Source organism: Peromyscus maniculatus, chromosome 3 (genome assembly GCF_049852395.1).
Source record: "Peromyscus maniculatus bairdii isolate BWxNUB_F1_BW_parent chromosome 3, HU_Pman_BW_mat_3.1, whole genome shotgun sequence".
NCBI classification, from domain to species: domain Eukaryota; kingdom Metazoa; phylum Chordata; class Mammalia; order Rodentia; family Cricetidae; genus Peromyscus; species Peromyscus maniculatus.
Genome location: NC_134854.1, coordinates 100985504 through 101003650, shown reverse-complemented (window position 1 = coordinate 101003650; position 18147 = coordinate 100985504). Strand labels below are relative to the sequence as shown.

General features: G+C 35.0%; 1 non-coding gene across 1 annotated transcript; it reads left to right on the top strand.

Annotated features, from left to right (window-relative positions):
- The first annotated feature begins 17793 nt into the window (after window positions 1-17793).
- On the top strand, window positions 17794-17912 carry LOC121828442 (5S ribosomal RNA). Its single transcript, XR_006070910.2, has one exon. It is a non-coding gene; the product is annotated as a 5S ribosomal RNA (ribosomal RNA).
- The last annotated feature ends 235 nt before the right edge of the window (window positions 17913-18147 follow it).

The following is an 18147-nucleotide window of genomic DNA, read 5'->3' as shown; positions in this document are numbered from 1 at the left end:
AGTAATGTTTCTTTTACAAATTTATGTCCTTGTGTTGGGTGCAGAGATGTTCAAAAATGAGACTTCATCTTGGTGGACTTTTCCTTTGATGAGTATGAAGTGTCTTTCCCCATCTCTTTTGATGAATTTTGGTTGCAAATCTATTTTATCAAATATTAGAAGGAATACATCAGCTTGTTTCTTGGGCCCATTTGCTTGGAAAATCTTTTTCTAGCCCTTTACTTGAGGAAATGTCTATCTTTGATGCTGAGGTGTGTTTCATGTATGCAGCAGGAGGATGGATTCTATTTTTGTATCTATTCTGTTTGATTACATCTTTTTGTTGTGGAATTGAGTTCATTGATATTGAGAGATATTAATGACCAATGATTGTTAATTCCTGTTATTTTATTGTTTTTGTTGTTAGAGTGGGGGCTTTATCTAGATGTGTACACGTGCTATGTTTCTTTTGGTTTTGCTGATGTGAAATTATTTATTAACTGTTTTTATCCTTGAGGGTAGTTAATTTACTTTGGTTGTAGTTTTCCTTCTAGTACCTTCTCTAGGGCTGGCTATGTGGATAGATATTATTTAAATTTGACTTTGTCATGGAATATCGTGTTTTTTTCCATCTATGGTGATTGAAAGTTTTGCCCTGTATAGCAGTCTCAGGTGGCATCTCTGGTCTTTTAGAGTCTGAAAGACTTCTGCCCAGGCTTTTGACTTTTAGAGTCTGTATTGAGAAATCATGTGTAATTCTAATATGTCTGCCATTGTATGCTACTTGACCTTTATCCTGGGCAGCTTTTGATAATATTTCTTTGTTATGTACATTTAGCATTATGATCATTATGTGGCAGAGGGGATTTTCTTTTCTCCTCCAAATCTATTTGGTATTCTGTAAGCTTCTTTTACTTTTACAGGCTTCTCTTTCTTTAATTTGGGGAAAAATTTTTTTCTATGATATTGTTGAAAATATTTTCTGAATCTTTGAGGTGGACATCTTCTCCTTCTTCTATTCTTATTGTTTTTGGGCTTGGTCTTTACACAGTGTCCCAGTATTCCCAGATATTTTGTGTTAGGAACTTTTAGATTTAACATTATCATTGACTAATGTATCAGTTTCTTCAATTGTATCTCTTATATCTGAAATTCTTCCTTCCATTCTGGTGGTGATGCTTGTGACTGTAGTTCATGTTTGCTTACCTAGGTTTTCCAACTGCAGGATCAACTCGGTTTGTTTTCTTTATTGATTCTATTTGCATTTTCAGATCTTGATGAGTTTTATTCATTTCATTAATCTCCTTGCTTGTGTTTTCCTGGATATCTTTAAGGGATTCATTCATTTCCCCATTAAAGACCTCTATCATCTTCTTAAAGTTTATTTAAAGTCATTTGCTTTTGTTTCAGCTGTGCTGGAATATCCATGGCTTGCTGTATTAGGATAGCTGGGCTCTGGTGGTGCCATATGGCCCTGGCTGCTGTTGTGTTCTTAGACTGGCCTCTAAGCATCTGGGTTTTGTGTTATTATAGGTGTAGGTGTCAATTTCTGAGATTATCTTGTTGGAGAGAAATTTTGGAAAATCCCCACCACCACCACCACCACCACCACCACCACCACCACCACCACCACCACCACCAGGTTTCTGTTTCCTCTCTTGTCCTCTGTTCTGAGTGTCCTGTTTTTTCTGGTGATCAGCAAATCTTTAGGTCTAATAGAGTGGCTCAACTGGGGCTTTGGTTGCCTGTGTGACCTCTCAGGTTCTGAGTACTGGCTTAGGCTCTGGGGCTCCTAGTACCTGCTTAAATACTGGCAGAGCAGAAATCTTCCCCTGGAGTCAAGGCCTTGGATATGGAGTTTGAGTGAGGGGGTGCTATTGGGTATTGCTGGTTGGTGGAGAGAGTCTAATGTGGGGTTCCAGTACTGGCTTGGTCTCTGGTAGAACAGAATCATTTTGTAAAATGCTATTTCTGAGTAAAGTATTTTAACTCAAAATCACCCTTTCTCTTGCCTTATATTTAATATAATAATGGTCATAGAAGTATAATTGTTTTTCTTTTTTTTTTCTTTTTTTTCTTTTTTTGGTTTTTTTGAGACAGGGTTTCTCTGTGTAGCTTTGCGCCATTCCTGGAGCTCACTTGGTAGCCCAGGCTGTCCTCGAACTCACAGAGATCCACCTGGCTCTGCCTCCTGAGTGCTTGGATTAAAGGCATGCACCACCACACCGGCTTTTTTTTTTTTTTTTACAACAGAGTTTCTCTGTGTAGTCCTGGTGATTCTGGAACTTGCTTTACAGACCAGACTGGCCTTGGATTTAGAAATCAGCCTGCCTCTGCTTCCTGGGTGCTATGATTAAAGGTGTGTGCCACCATGCCAGATGATAACATTCTTAATCTATTCATGGAAAAGTTTAAAATTCTATATTTCTATCGTGACAGAAATATTTAGAAAAAGAAATGCTAATTCTTGTCTTAATAAGACAATTCTTGTCTCAAGAAGCTTTTCTGAAGCCTGATGGAATACCTCAGTGTTTAGCAGTGGTTGTTATGCAAGAATGAGGACCTGAGTTTGAATCCCAGGATCTGCTTAAAAAGTCAGCATGGTTGGACTTGTTTATAATCCCAGAACTAGGAGCAGAGACTGGCAGATTCTGGGAGCTCATGTGTAGGTATCCTAAGAAAAATGGTGAGATTTAAGTTCTGTGAATGATTTTGTCTGAAGACAATAAGTAGGGTAGCAAGAGAGAAAAACTTTCAACTTCCTGTTCTGGAATGTGTGCACATATGCACACACACATACCCCACAAGCTTCTCTGGCTATTTGTGTATAATTACTCTTTTATTTGAACTACATCATACTTAGTTGTTAATGAGTATTACTTCATACTTCATATTAAATCTCATAAGAAGGACACCTGGGTTTCTAATATCCATAACTTTTCTTCAAGTTATTCTGTTTTATTGTAGTTAGTATTGGAGAAACCATGACTTTTTTCCTCTATTGCTTTCTATTAAACCCCTCTGTTTTCTTTCCTTTTTATCTGTACTCTTCACAGTTAACACTATTTACTGCATATGTTGCATGCACTTTGTAGGATGTGTGGCAATCATGAGTGACATCCTTGTAATTTTTACTTTTTTATTTAACCAGTGCTTGCGTGTAAAAACTGCATTGTTTATGCTTCCTTCTCCTGCCACAACTTATAAATTCATCTGGCAGTTATAATAGTTCTTGCATAGAAGTGTGGCTTTCTCTATATATAACTGTGAATAATGACTGTAAGCAAGTGCTATTCTGTTGCCTTTTAATGTCTATAATTAACAAATGCCACCAGAAGAATTTTGAAGAATACAAACAAAAGTGTTAATCTTTGTTTTATCAGATTTGAAAGCAATATCACCAAAATTTAGCATTACTTTTGAGGCTTCTTAGATGTCAGTATACATATTTAACAAGCTTGAGGTACTGTGTGCCTATTTTTCTTTAGAAACAATCTTTCAGTCAAAAAATGACAACATAATTTTCCTTCATTTTCTACTGTGTCAATTTCTTTAATTTATAAATATATTAGAATATATGTACAAATACTTTGTTTTTAAAACTTCTAGTTTATGGTATTTAACTTCTTAAACTACATTTATTGATGAGGTGTCATAATAGCACAGAAATGCCCAAATAAAAAGCAACTTCTCTCAGCTCAGTTGCATCCTAGACACCTGATTGTCTCTCTTCAATGATTATGACCTTATTCACAGGCTCTGAGCTTTCTTCTGTTCTTCCTGAAGATGAACAGTTGCCTTGTTCTGTGAGCATATCACAGATAAATGGTTTTTGAGTGTGCAGAGAGAAGTTTTGCATTCATGGCCAGATGCCAGTGTGAAATATCCATGAACTCACTCAGAGCTCCACAAAAATAGTTGATAAAGGACAATGGGTAGCTCATCAACCAAGAGCTTGGGACCAGCACTTACTGGACTCCATCAGTCTCCATGAACTCACAGAACCAACTGATTTTTGTTAACATGAACACATGATCCTTATTATTAGTGGTATGACTAAGGAAGTCTTGAAAGCTTTGCTTTTCAAGGCAGCCACATCTGTAAAATAGGGAGACATAGCCCAAACCAGTCTTACAAGTTCCCACCTTAGGGTCTTCCACTAAGATAAAGCCTTAATTGTGTATAAAAGGAATTTAAGAGTAATCCAGATTCACTTTAATATTTTTTAAAAGTAATTAATGATCGAACTTATTGCAAATAATTAGGACCTTCTGTATTTCTTCTTGTCTTATTCAAAGTTCAGTAACATATTTTAATAGTGTAATATAACATTCTAATAACAATACCAATAATATTGAAATTGTTCAATAAACCATTATTTTATTGAACTGTTAATAATTTAACAAGCATAAGTATAATACACCTCAAGGTCTTCCTTTCATTATATATTGCACTAAGTCTTTCTTTTTACATATGTATGTGTGTGTTGTGCATGTATATATGCATACTCACACATATATGAGTGCATATTTCTGTGTAGGTGCATGCACTTGATGTGTATGTGTGGATACCTGAGACTGTCATCAGCTGTATTTATATATTATTTCCCATCTTATTCATTGAGTTCAAGTCTCTCATTTGAACCCAGGGCTTGTTAGTTTTTCAAGTCTAGTCAGTTAGCTGCTGTCTCTGTTTGGAATGCTGGAATTGTAGGCCATACTCAGCTGACATTTATATGGGTGCTCAGAATTTGAATTCAGGTCTCAATGGTTGCTTGGCAAGCACAATTATCTACTGAGTTATCTCTACAATTCAGAATTCTGTGATTTATTCTGAAGTTTATCTTTTTGATTTTAAATTTTAGAAAATTCAACTTTGCTTTTGGGGAAATGACTTCTACATGACTACAAGCTATGTAGAAGAGATTGGTAACTATTGGTGAAATTATTACGGCCACTCCACGTAGTTAAAAGGGAGGTTTATTTTGTGAGGTAACTTACAAGTGAAGAGATAGGTAACAGGGTCTGAGAAAGGCGTGGTGCAGTCCAGCGGTGTTCTCTGGAGAACTCTACTCAGTCTACCTCCAACGTCCAGGGTCCAGGAACCAAGAGAGCAGGTGCATCTGGATCTCGGGTCTTCAAGGCCCTCTCTCAGCCCCACCTTGTAGGCACGACAGTTACCGAAGCCGCAATTGGGGTTGGAACTTCCAGATCAAAGCTGGAATGGCTATCCACTACAGGTAACACTTTGGAATCCCTTCTCTTGATCCATCTTTATATTCGTACCGTGGACTAAGATCGGATTGCTAGATTTGTGCAGCAAGTTCCTTCACCTATTGAGCCGTCACTTCTCCACTCTAGGTTTCAGTGTTCATTTGTTTTGAACATGCTGGTATTAAAAATGAAAATTTCCTTTTGTTTACACATAATTGTTTTAGCCATTGAAGAAAACATTTTCTTTTCCTAAGTAATATGTCTTTAAACTTTGAGAAGACTTTTTTTTTTCATTTTCTAACTTTATTCACTAACCCTTTTCTCTTGTTCTCTCAGCCAGAATAAACTGTTTCTGGAGAATCGTGTCATTTTCTTGATTCCCCCATTGTTCCTGTTATTAGATTATAGAAAGTTGATGGTGTGCTCATAATAAAAATATAACTCTGGGCTCTGCTTCATTAATTCTCTTGATTTTTTGACTTTCTTCTTGCTTCTCATCCTGCTTACCAACGAAATCCTTTGTAGTCACTCCTGAATGACTTTGGAACTAATTTGAAATTATTTCACATTTCTCTCATGCAGGCTAGGATAGGTAGGCATGCATATCTTCACTTGTAGCCATTGTCTTCTAGCCAATATAAGGTTGTTCTTAATATCTGGCACTTGCGGTTTCTTCTGGAAAGTTGTGTCAGCCTCACTGCCATTCCTTCATTGATACACTTTGATTTTTTAACCTCTGAAATCTTTCATTTGCACTTCATACTTGGTATTCTATGACACTGCATAATATTCTTAGTTGTCTATATATGTTTACACATGCCCCTGTATAACTGTGTATCTCCCGTTCTGCAAGCTAGAAAATGATTGCTGTTCATTTTTCCTTAACTATTTAATCTCTGCATTCTGTTTTAATGTCACCTTTGTTATTTTTAAACTCTCTTTTCCTCCGCCATCCACTTATCTTAAAGCATACACTTTGGCTTTTGTATTATCAACTTCATCTTCCCAGTTTTTCTTGTAATTCATGATCATCAATTTTATGTAGTTTCTAACTGAAATTCTACCTGGAAGGAATTTGAAGCGCAATTATTGTAAAGTCCCTTATGCATCTGCTGAAAGTTTTGTTCTCTAACATACTGACATTTTTTTGTTTTTGTGGTATTAGTTTTTTATCTGTGCTTTGAAAGACATTAGCAAGTGGATTTGAATGAGATATACTTCTTGATGATTCTTTAAAAAAATATTTTTCTCATTTTGAGAATTTCATATATGAATACCATATTTACATCATTTACACCCTTTGGTCTCTACTCCTTTGCAAATCAAGAATTTTTAAAATTTATTGTTTTATATACACACATGTGTATATGAAAACATACACACACATGCACAAATGCACCTACTGAGTCCATTTAATGTTGTCGATCACGTGTAGATATGCTTAATAAACAATTGGTATTAGATTAAACTATCAGAGAACTAGTACATGGTGAAGACTGATTCTCTATTTTGCAGTGTTCTTTAGTTGTCTGTAGCTCAAGTTTATAATATGTGTATGTGTGTATGTATATGTATATATGTGTATATGTATTTACACATATATGTATGTACTTGAAATGGAGTTGTGGCACATGAAGTGATAATGTTCCCCTCAAGAGCATATAATATCTAACAAAATCTCTTGTGTCAGGCATTGGAGACCTTCCTTTAAGTTATTGGTTAGAAGAGTCTAAGGGAATTCTAAAACAATATAAGCTACTGTGGTTGCTCTTGGTTGACTCCAAGAACTTGAAGGTAAGACAATTTGGTTAAAGATAACATACACGTGGTACTCAAGACTTGAAGGAATCATGCTGGAGCTGACCTAGAACCCTCTAGGCCTGAAGAGTAGTACTCACTGTATCAGAAGGCATAATGCAAGTCACCAAGGGAGAAATCTATAGTCCTACCCATCTGTAAAGCCTGTGGACCACATGGGCCCTAGCAGAGGAGACCTCTGTGCTTGTTTTCCTCAATTTTGCTGCAGTCATGGGTAACGGTTGCATTCAATATTCTCTGGTTTTGTAAAACTTGTTTTCTGACCACATATTCAAAATTTCATGTTTTTATAGAGTGTGTCCTTTGAACTTTTCATGCCAAATCACAGAAATGTATATAATTTCTGTATAATACTAATTCAATCAGTTATGCAGCTCTCTACTTGATGATAATATTTTGCTTTGACAGAAAGAAATAGGTCCATGAAATGATTTATATGTTTTCTTAAAAGACTATTGTGGATTGAATCCACGGCTATGTGAGTGCCTTATCATCACTCTGAATCTGATTTATGTCCCCAGATATTAGTATGTTTTTAAATATTATCACTATAATCCAACCAAAACTGGTCTGTGCTTAGAATAAATACGCAAGGAGAGATTAAGGACATCCTTGACCACAGGTCTATTCTGACTTTAATGTTAAGGCATGTTTTGTTTATTTTTGAGATTGTAGCTTAATCACAACATTTCTTCCTTCCATTTTCTTACTCCAAACTCTCCCCACTTTCCTCCAAATTTTCATTGTAGTAAAATTTTAAATAAAATATAAGAATGGGGCATACATTTCAGAAAGGCAGCTTAGTAAACAGTTATTTTGCCTCTAATGATTAGAAACAACTTGTATCATAATCACCCACCTGTTTCTTCTTCAAAATTAGATTTATTTCTAGGACAATGCAAATCTGTTTCATTAGTATCTGAGTAATGTTATGACTATATCTGAAAGATCTTTTTTGTTCTAAAATTATTTTCTTCTAAAATAATCTGTTACTAAATTTTTGAGATTGTTCTAATAAATTTAAATTAATAACTAAATATTTCTAACAATTCGACTAAATTTTTCTACTGATTTCTTTATATCTAATGAGTTCCTGCAAACATAATGTCAGTTTGTTTTCTAATATTGGTTATCAGGTACTCAGATTAATAACTAGATTAGCATTAGTGCTGTTATTTTATCATCTAACACATCAACATTTGACCATTTTATTTTAATGCTTTATATTATATTATATTATATTATATTATATTATATTATATTATATTATATTACATTATATTATATTATATTATATATATCTGTCATTTTTATAACAACATCAAATACTATTGCAATGTTTCTATAAATAAAGAATGTTTAATTTGTTTTTCTCTTTTACTAACATATTTGTGCAGAAGAAGAGAAAGTGTCTCTGTGTGTGTACTGTGTGTGTGTGTGTGTGTGTGTGTGTGTGTGTGTGTGTGTGTATGTGTGTTTCCAGATACGTAAGTGGAGGCAGATAGAGTTATATGAAATTGGTATTGAAAAGTACAGGATAGGCTAGAGAGATCGCTCAGAGATTAACAGCATTGGCTGCTCTTCCAGAGGACCTGAGTTCAGTTTTCAGAACCCTATGATGGATCAAATTGCCTGTAACACCAGTTTCAGGGCTTCTGACAGCCTATTCTGGCCTCCCCTGGCATTGTATGAATGTGGTACATAGACATACATGCTGGCAAAGCAACAATTCACATACAATAAAAACAAACAAATCATAGAAAAGTACATTAAATAATTCAGTAATCACCCATGATACTTACACTGATATATTTCCTATTCCCTGGAATCTATATACACTGCTTTCTCTGCATATTGCAGAGATATCTGTTGCTGTAATTTGGTTAACTGTTTCTCCCAAATTTTTGTGATCCTAATACATATGTATAGTGGCAATTAATGAGGCAATTCCATAGTACCAGCATCCAGCCTCCAGGATCACCAGGTAGCCAAGAGAATGAGCACTTATGCATTTCGGGTCTTAAGGGGTCCCTATCTCAGCCATGCCTCAGGTTGGGCAGGTACCTAGCAGTTACCTGCTGCCTACTAGGGGCAGTGCTTCAGGGGTGAAGCATAGACAACCACCCCTACGTCTCTGTCTTTTGTCTAAGGAAGAAAGTTCTAACCAAACAGAAAACTATATAAAATAGGAATAATCAAGGAGAAATAAAGGGTAATGATATAAACAAATGGAACTACAACCAACAGGAGCAACATCAAACAAGAGACACATGCTTTAATCCAGATAATTATGGAGCATAGGTAAATGGCATATTACAGAGATCATTTCAAAAAGTGTCCTATCCTGAAGAACTTGAATACTTAATATGCTCCAGCTAAGATACGAGAAGATTGTAAAGACTTCAATCCTATCAAAGACCTGAGAAGGAATATAATAATAACTGAGAAATGGAGGAAGGATGCCAGCAAATTTCAGGAGTCTTGTGAGAGTAGACAGAGACAGCTGGCAGCCTGAACAGTCACTTAAATTTCCTTAGCATCATTGATGCATTCAGATTGGCTACAGGACTAGAGTGTCTGACAGATCATTCTCAAAACCAGGTATTTTGAAAGACTATCTTATCCTGTCTTTGCAGAGTTCAGGAGTCACTTTTCTTTGTATCCCACTCATACAGAAGGGACAGTATTTATACTGTCAGCAGTCAAGACAAGGGCAGTTCTTTGCCCAGTAGGCTATTTTGTGCCAAGAAAAAGACAAACTTCCAAATGGAAATGTCTCAACATTCTCTCAGGATCAAAGCTGTGTTGCCAGATTCTAATAGGTGTGTAATCAGAGAGTCAGCCTTTTCAGAACTAATAGTAGTTGCCCATTGAAATCCTGAGTAGGTGTCAATGGTATGGTGTACATACTTTAATCTTCCAAATTCTGTGAAATAAAACATATACATCAGCTAAATTTTATTTCTTTGTATACCTTTTGGATTGATTCCTGCGGGTAATGGAGTTTGGCTATAGAAGAAACAAGTATGACCTTTTCTTACAATTTCCTTGACTTGTTGCTAAGTGATGGAGAAATCCATCTTCAACCCCTTGTTATTTATATGGTGTTTCTTATGAAATTCTGAGGCTTCTAGCACATTGCCTGTTATTAACTGATAAGTCTCATCATTACCTTGTGCTAGAGGTCTGGGCAGACTCATACAGGATCTGATGTTCCCCATTTGTGATGATTTCCTGCAATTGTATAAATTGTGTGCCAGATACGGTAGCAATTAATGAGACAAATCTGCATAGTTTATCTGATAGTCCAATGGGGTTTATTTTGAGTTAACTTACAACCAGCAAAGCAAGTTGGTTACAGGATCCAGGAGAGATAAGGCCTGGTCCAATATGGTTTTCTAGAGAACTCTGATTTGGTCCATAGTACCAGCATCCAACCTCCAGAACCATTAGGTAACCAAGAGAGTGAGTGCTTATGCTTTTCAGGTCTTAAAGCGTCCCTGTCTTGGCCATGCCCTGGGCAGGGGCAGGTAACTAGCAATGACCTGCTGCCTACTAGGGGCAGTGCTTCAGGGTAAAGCACAGACAACCACCCCTATACAATTGGATACTTCTAAATCATATATTTTACTATGTTGTTTTGCAAAAAATATGTTGTTTTATTTGTGTACTATGTGTTTTTATGGTTTATTACATAAAATATATTATGCAGGGGCCACCCCTCATTCACGGAGTGTGGTTCCTTTTTCTCACAATTTTATAAAAAAATTCTGTTGTGAGAATTTGCCATGTTGTGTGGATGAAGCTGAATTTATGATTTTGGTATTATTGTTAAGCTTACAATGCTTTAGTTAATTTTCTATTCCATATCCCTATATGGTTATGTGAGAATTTATTATGGGTTCTATTATATAACCTTGAATATTTTAGAATAGTCTCATGGCATTTTCGAAGAGTATATTGGTTGTTTCTTCTTCCGATTCCACAACCAGTGATACCACTTTGATAGCTAGAAAAGTCTGTGATGTCTTTAAACCGTATAAATAATGTAAACCATTCTAGTCACACCACAGAAAACTGATATTGCTCTTTTTTTTGTTTTGTTTTGTTTTGTTTTGTTTTGTTTTTTCAAGACAGGGTTTCTCTGTGTAACTTTGCACCTTTCCTGGATCTTGCTCTGTAGACTAGGCTGCCCTCAAACTCACAGAGATCTGCCTTCCTCTGGCTCCTGAGTGCTGAGATTAAAGGTGTATGCCTCCACTGCCTGGCCTGATATTGCTCTTTTAACAGCACTTAGTAGAAACCTCATACCCATCAGTAAAGCTGCTATTTCTTGGAGTGGAGGTGAGGGATTGTCTTCACTTTAACTAATCCTCACCATTGGCTGTGAATATAAGTAAAATAATTTGTGACACATAAATCAGCTTCTGAAAATTCCCTGACATTTGATATCTTCAACAACATATGGAGCATCCGTCTTATTTTTTTATTACATGTTCACAGATTTTCTCTTCTCTGTATAGATAGAGTTGAAGTGGTGTCTCTTCACATCTGTTTGCTCCACATTAAAGTTCACTCTTCCATGAAAGGGCTTTCTTTGAGAAGATATTTATACATTCTGTGATGTTCCTACTTACTTATATCATTTGCCAATAATGTTTTCCACTGTGTGGATTTTTTGTCAGCATTTAATAATTGTCTTTATAGAAAATAGAGTTTAATTATAATATAGTAAAATTCACCAAGCTCCCTTTCATGTTTCACTTTAACGTTTTTGTTTAAGAGAGGCAGAGAACAACTGATCTTGGGGTTTCCATCTCCAATTGATACATCTGCAACACAACCTGTACAATTAATATTCAAGAGATATCATGGGAAAAAGGTAGCTGAAAGATCATAAGAACCAGAGGATCAACAAATATGCTACAAGAGTGTATCTTCTGTAAATGTCTGGGAGTTGCATCCACTATTTCCTAATAATATGATAACTTAATTGAGACTTTCACAATGACAGCACCAACTGACATCAAGTCATATATTTGGGGAAATTTCAAAAGACTCACCCCTACTTGAAGAGCTATAGGGAAATAATAGCTACTAAGAGACAGAGACCTAACCTTCTCCTGGTATGAGCCCCTTGATAGGTAATCTAACCCCATGTGGTCAGCCTTAAACACACACACACACACATATAAATATGAGAAGAATTGAATTGACTCAACAAGATAGGCTCTGTTTCTGTGTGTAGTTGTCACAAAGACAAAGAGAGACAGGAGGAGGGAGAAAGGAAGGGAGAGGGGAAGATGAGGAAAAGGGAGAGGGAGAGAGAGGATTACAAGAGTAATTTTAATTTTAGAACTCATGAATTAGAAGGATTAACATAGGAGGACTTGGATAGGGAGAATGTGAGGTAGAAATGATGTAAACACAGTACTCATGTATGAAATTCTTATCAAAATAAATGCTAAATAAAGCTCTTAAAATAGGAAAATACGTGACAATTGTCACTAGATCTCTAAAATTGTTTTATATGTTAAGTCTATAACAAATATGATAACTATTTTGTACATAATGTACAGAAGGCATATTGCTTCAGCCAATGTATTCATATATATCTCAAATTTTGTCACAGTTTTTTTCTTACATAGTTACTCTTTACCTTATTGGATTAAAATATATACATTACATATAATATATATCTGACTGCTGATCCTTTGATAATGGATGTCTTGTTTGCTGCAACATAATGATTTGTCATATTGTTGCTTAAATCTTGTTAATCTATCCACTTTTGGAGATCATTTCATTAATTCTTGAGCTTCTTTGGGTTATATAAATTCTATGTTTTCATCAAATTCCATAAAAAATAAATCATATCAGAATCTGATTGACATGTTTACACTTATTGGGGAATAAATATTAGTTTTGAAACACTTAGATTTCTTAGCTGAAAAAATATTGTTTTACAATGTCTTTAGTGTGGTTTCTACTACACCATGAAAGTCATGGCATCTCCTGAAGAAAATCCTCACCATTTGGTGTCACTGTTACACACAGAACAGTTGATTTTTCTTCTTGTGGATGTAGCTATTTGCTGTTAAGTTCAAAACATATCAGACATAAACATAAAGAGCAATGATTTGCATATAACTTCATTGTGGAATACAAACATTGAAAATTAAAGTCTCCTATTACTAATATTGGATGCTGAAATGCATGTGTTGACCAGAGACATAACCTTATTTCTTGTAACTGATTGTAAGAACTGAATAATATTTAGTTTCCATACATATATCTACTCAAAAACAACAGAGCACCCGACAACCACCTTTTATGCCAAAATTATAAACTTTCAAACACTCCCTAATGGTCTCTAAAATTTATGAATAAATTAAAACTTAAACGTCAGTACAGTTTTCAAAACATCATACAGCTACAAATGTCAGTTATGTTTGGTTTACTGGATGATATGGGCATAAATATGGTGAGAAAGAAACTCAATTATTTCTGTTGTGTAACAAAATACATTTTTTGAACTTGAAAATTCTACATATATTGAATGAAGTGAAAAAATTTTAATTGCTGTGCAATAAATATGTGAAATATGAAATTCTTTACCATAACCCATAATGAATGTGCATGCAGTATCATCTTATCTTATATAGTAAATAACATTTCCCACATTGATTGGATAAAATACTATTATCCTGTACTGTGGAGGTCCTACAGTTTTAAACCTGTAGTTGTCTCAGTGAGGGCTCATTATCCATAGTGTAGTAGAAGCCAGAGGCCTGGAAGCACACCAATGACCACTTAGAAGTAAAGATGTATGTACTAAAGGGTACACTGTGTGACTCATGGGCCACACTACAGCTTCTACACTGAGAATTTATTTTGTTTATTTAGTTGGTTGGCTGGTTGGTTTTTGCTTTTTCTATTAAGTTTTGTTTTGCTTTTGGGAGGACGTTGCAGGAGCAGAGGGTGGATATGGGGGCGGGGCAGGGAGATGAGTGGGATCAGGATGCATGATGTGAAATGCACAAAATCAATAAAAATTTTAAAAAATATTTTTATTCTATATTTTAGCAGAGAAATAAGTCAAGGTAGATACTAATCACATTTTGAAATGATTTGCACTATGATGGAGAGATGGCTCAGTTTTTAAGAGCACTTGCTACTATGGCAGAAGACCTTAGTTCAGCAACCAGAACCCACATCAAGCATCTTACAAGTACCTGTAGCTATGGTTCCAGAGGACCTGTAACCCTCTCCTGCTCTCTTCTGGTACATCCTACACATGATGTACATATGGACACATAGGAACACAGAGATACATATAAAAATAATGTTAAAATTATTTAAAGAATTAATTTAAGTTATAAACAAGGATTCAAATATACTATATGTATTTTTGTAGAGAACATTTGTTTTAAAAATCATATGTAAGAAACATTTGTAATTGTATGTAGTCTTATGTACTAATCTGTCTCTCTGGCCCCAGCACTCACATGATTCACAAGTTATGGAGAGTATACATTGTTAGTAAATTGAGAGTAATTTCCTGTACTGAGTGAAGGAGCGCACAAACTTTCAATTTCAAATACCACTTGTATCAGTTTATACAACTTCATCTTAAGTCTGGCTATTTAGGTGTCAACTTGACAACTTGGAAATAGTTCTTGGGCTCATTTCTACCCCAAAACTTCTTTTTTACCACAAGATTTCCACAAGTTCCTTTGAAAAGGCAGTCTATACAAATATCCATCTGAGCTATAAGAGAATTATAATTGCAATGGTTTTTGAAGTCCCAAAGTAATCATTACCCTTGAATATACCCAGTTAAAAATCCACCCAGTGCTGTGTCTTCAGAAACTTCCATCAGTCCTCACTGAGCAAAAACAATGGGCTGCAAAAACTGGCCTATCTGCATATACAGATTTTCCACTAGTCAAAAGATTATTTAATGCAAACAACTCATGTTATTACCAGTTTGAGGTCACTAACATATGTTTTTAATTTTTTTGCACCAAATATATTTCAACTTTTTAAAATGAAGAATCCTAGGGTTTTATCTGAATTGTGCCCAGTTCTCTGCTTACAAATACTCCGTTACAAACTTAATTCCAGGCCATGTGGCCTCAAGACATATCAGGATATGTCTATATGGTTTAAAGCTTATTCCAATCTGTGTGTTGCACAAAGTGCACCCAGGGCCACTGACCTTAAGCCAGCAGCTATTATTCTCATCTTTTTTACATTTTATCATCACCTTCCTCAGGAATCACTTCATAGATTTCTCATTTCATCATTCAGTCTAAATGTGTCTATAACCTTCTCTCTTTGTTACTGTTTATTTTTTCCATATGATTCATTTCTATTACAATTATCTAATGAGTCCTTCATATGTTTTTTGTCCTAATATATTCATTTAATTAATTAAAAAGAATACTAACTTATCCTTGTGGGATTTCCATTTTCATCACTGTGTCCTGGACAACTCGGATAGTGCCTGGCATAGGTATACATATATTCACTAAGCACTTGCTGAGTGCATTATACTATACAATGTCATTTAAACTAATTCAAACAATTCATTTTGGTTTCATGAATCTGTTATCTGCCTAGAAAACCTTCTTCTGGGTATATCTTCCCCAAATCAATATTTTTATACTATGATCCTCCATTAAACAATTCAAAGAAGTAGGAAATAAATAAGATTTCTTGTTCTAATTGTTCTAAAAAATGTACAGAAATAGGCATGAAATATGTGAACAAATTCTCAAATTATTCAAAATGTAAAAAGTAAATTAGATAAATGTAATAAAATGTTTTTCTACAATAATTGTATTGTCCCCTTATTCACATTTTTCTCCTTAAGATAAAGTCATATACCATTATATGCAAATATAAATTTCCTAAAATTAAACAAAAATGGAACTACTCACAAATTGTGGTACTCATCCAAAGTTGTACTTCCTTTTACATACATCTCCATATACTGATATTTCTCTCTCTAGAACTTTGAAGATTTTAGTGTAACTTTTAAAAACGCACCAATGAAAGCACAAAAATACATGCATTGAATTCTGTAAATTAGAGAATGTATTTACTAGCAGACAGACACAAATTTTGGTGGAGAGTTCAAGGGTTGAGCACACTTTAGAATCATAGTATTGTTTAGACTTGAGAGTAAATAATGTAGCTTTCTCTAAACATGATAGAATAAGGTTGATATTTTCTTTGTGTGCTAGTGTATTATCCTGAGCAAATTGGCCCAAATACATAACTAATTTTTCTCTCTAAAGTGCTCCATAATTGTCAGAGACAGATTAATTAACCTTAAAAAATATTCCCTCAGTTCACATACGATATAAAAAGTGATGTTTATTTAGGGAGAGTAATTAATTTTCTTCAGAGTCTAAAATCATTTTCCCTAAAGCAGAATCAATCTGACATTATCAAATACCACACTGTGGTTAAAGAACAATTATAAAGTAATTCACAAAATAAACCTCATTATTTTGCAGAGGTCTTCAAATTAAGTGAAAGAAAATGTGACCATATTCGACTCTGAGCCTTGCTTCCTCCAACAGCTGAACAGACACCAAAGCAAAATCAGTAACATTCTGATACCAACAAAGTACATTAAAGACAAATGCCCCTAACTTAAAACAAACAAAAAATCACTGAATCAAACTTAAAAAGTACCACTTGATCAAAAACAACTTAGCATTTTTTCTGAATATATCCTTATAGGTTTTTTGTTTTGTTTTGTTTTGTTTTTGTTGTTCAAGACAGGGTTTCTCTGTGTAGTTTTGGTGCCTCTCCGGGATCTCGCTCTGTAGACCAGGCTGGCCTTGAACTCAGAGATCTGCCTGGCTCTGCTCCTGAGTACTGGGATTAAAGGCATGGACCACTACTGCCCAGTATCCTTATAGGTTCTTAAAACTGAAGTACTGAGTTAAAATGACAATATCCAGTATTATTTGGATTTAGGTCTCCTATATTCCTTTTTATAGCAGTAATTTGTGATACTCTTATTCATTCACTGGTTTATTTTTCTTCAATTAATCTGTTATTGAATGTGGACTCTGTTTTCAAGAAACTGTAGATTATGTAAAGAAATAAAGGGTATCCCTTAACAGCTAAATCATGAATCTTAACAGCAGTTTGCATGTGTTACAATTTATTTACTTTAAGAAAAAAATAACAATTTATCATATATATAAGTATTTGTGGATGATGATGAATTAAATATTAATAGATTGCTTAATTTGATACATTTTCCAAATTAAATATTTTACACAATCATACTACCCTTAAAATATGTTCCATGAGTCAGAAGAGTCTTAAAACATGAGCAAAGTGTTTTCTCTAAGAAGAGTAGCCACGTTTCTAAAGTTCTCTAGACAATGACACCTGGCTCATAGAATCCTCTGGTTACAATCTCAGAGATTTCAGGTCACCTGTTCTTATAAACTTATTTTAATTTTTATTCATGGATATTGTGTATGTTCATTACTGTGTATGACATGTATGAAGGTGCCCAGAGAGGCCAGAAGACAGAATCAGATCCCGTTACTGTAGTTATAGGTGGTGGTGAGGTAGCCAAAAGGAGTGATGGCCCTCCAACTTAGGTCCTCCAGAAGAGCACTAAGAACTCTTAGCCACAGAGAAGTCTCTCTAGCTCCAAGGTAATCTTTCCTTTGCCAAAGCTCCCGCCTATACGTTGCAGTAGTAAAAGATGCTACATGGCTTATTATTAAAATATAAATGTTATTTTGTCTACAGCCATACTACCCTGAACGCGCCCGATCTCGTCTGATCTCGGAAGCTAAGCAGGGTCGGGACTGGTTAGTACTTGGATGGGAGACCTCCTGGGAATACTGGGTGCTGTAGGCTTAAAAAATATATATTAAAAAAATGTTATTTTATGTGACATTTGTTATAAAAGTATTCCTTGTTCTAGTTTCTAATGTGTCCCTTGATTTGTGAAATTCTGGCTCCCCCACCTGTCTGCTGAGTTTCCTTCCATGTTCCACTTTGCACATTTCAAGATGCAATGGAATGTCACTTGGGGTTTTACTGTTGCAGGATGATAGCTCAGATAATCTCCTATCTAAGAGCACTGCACCAA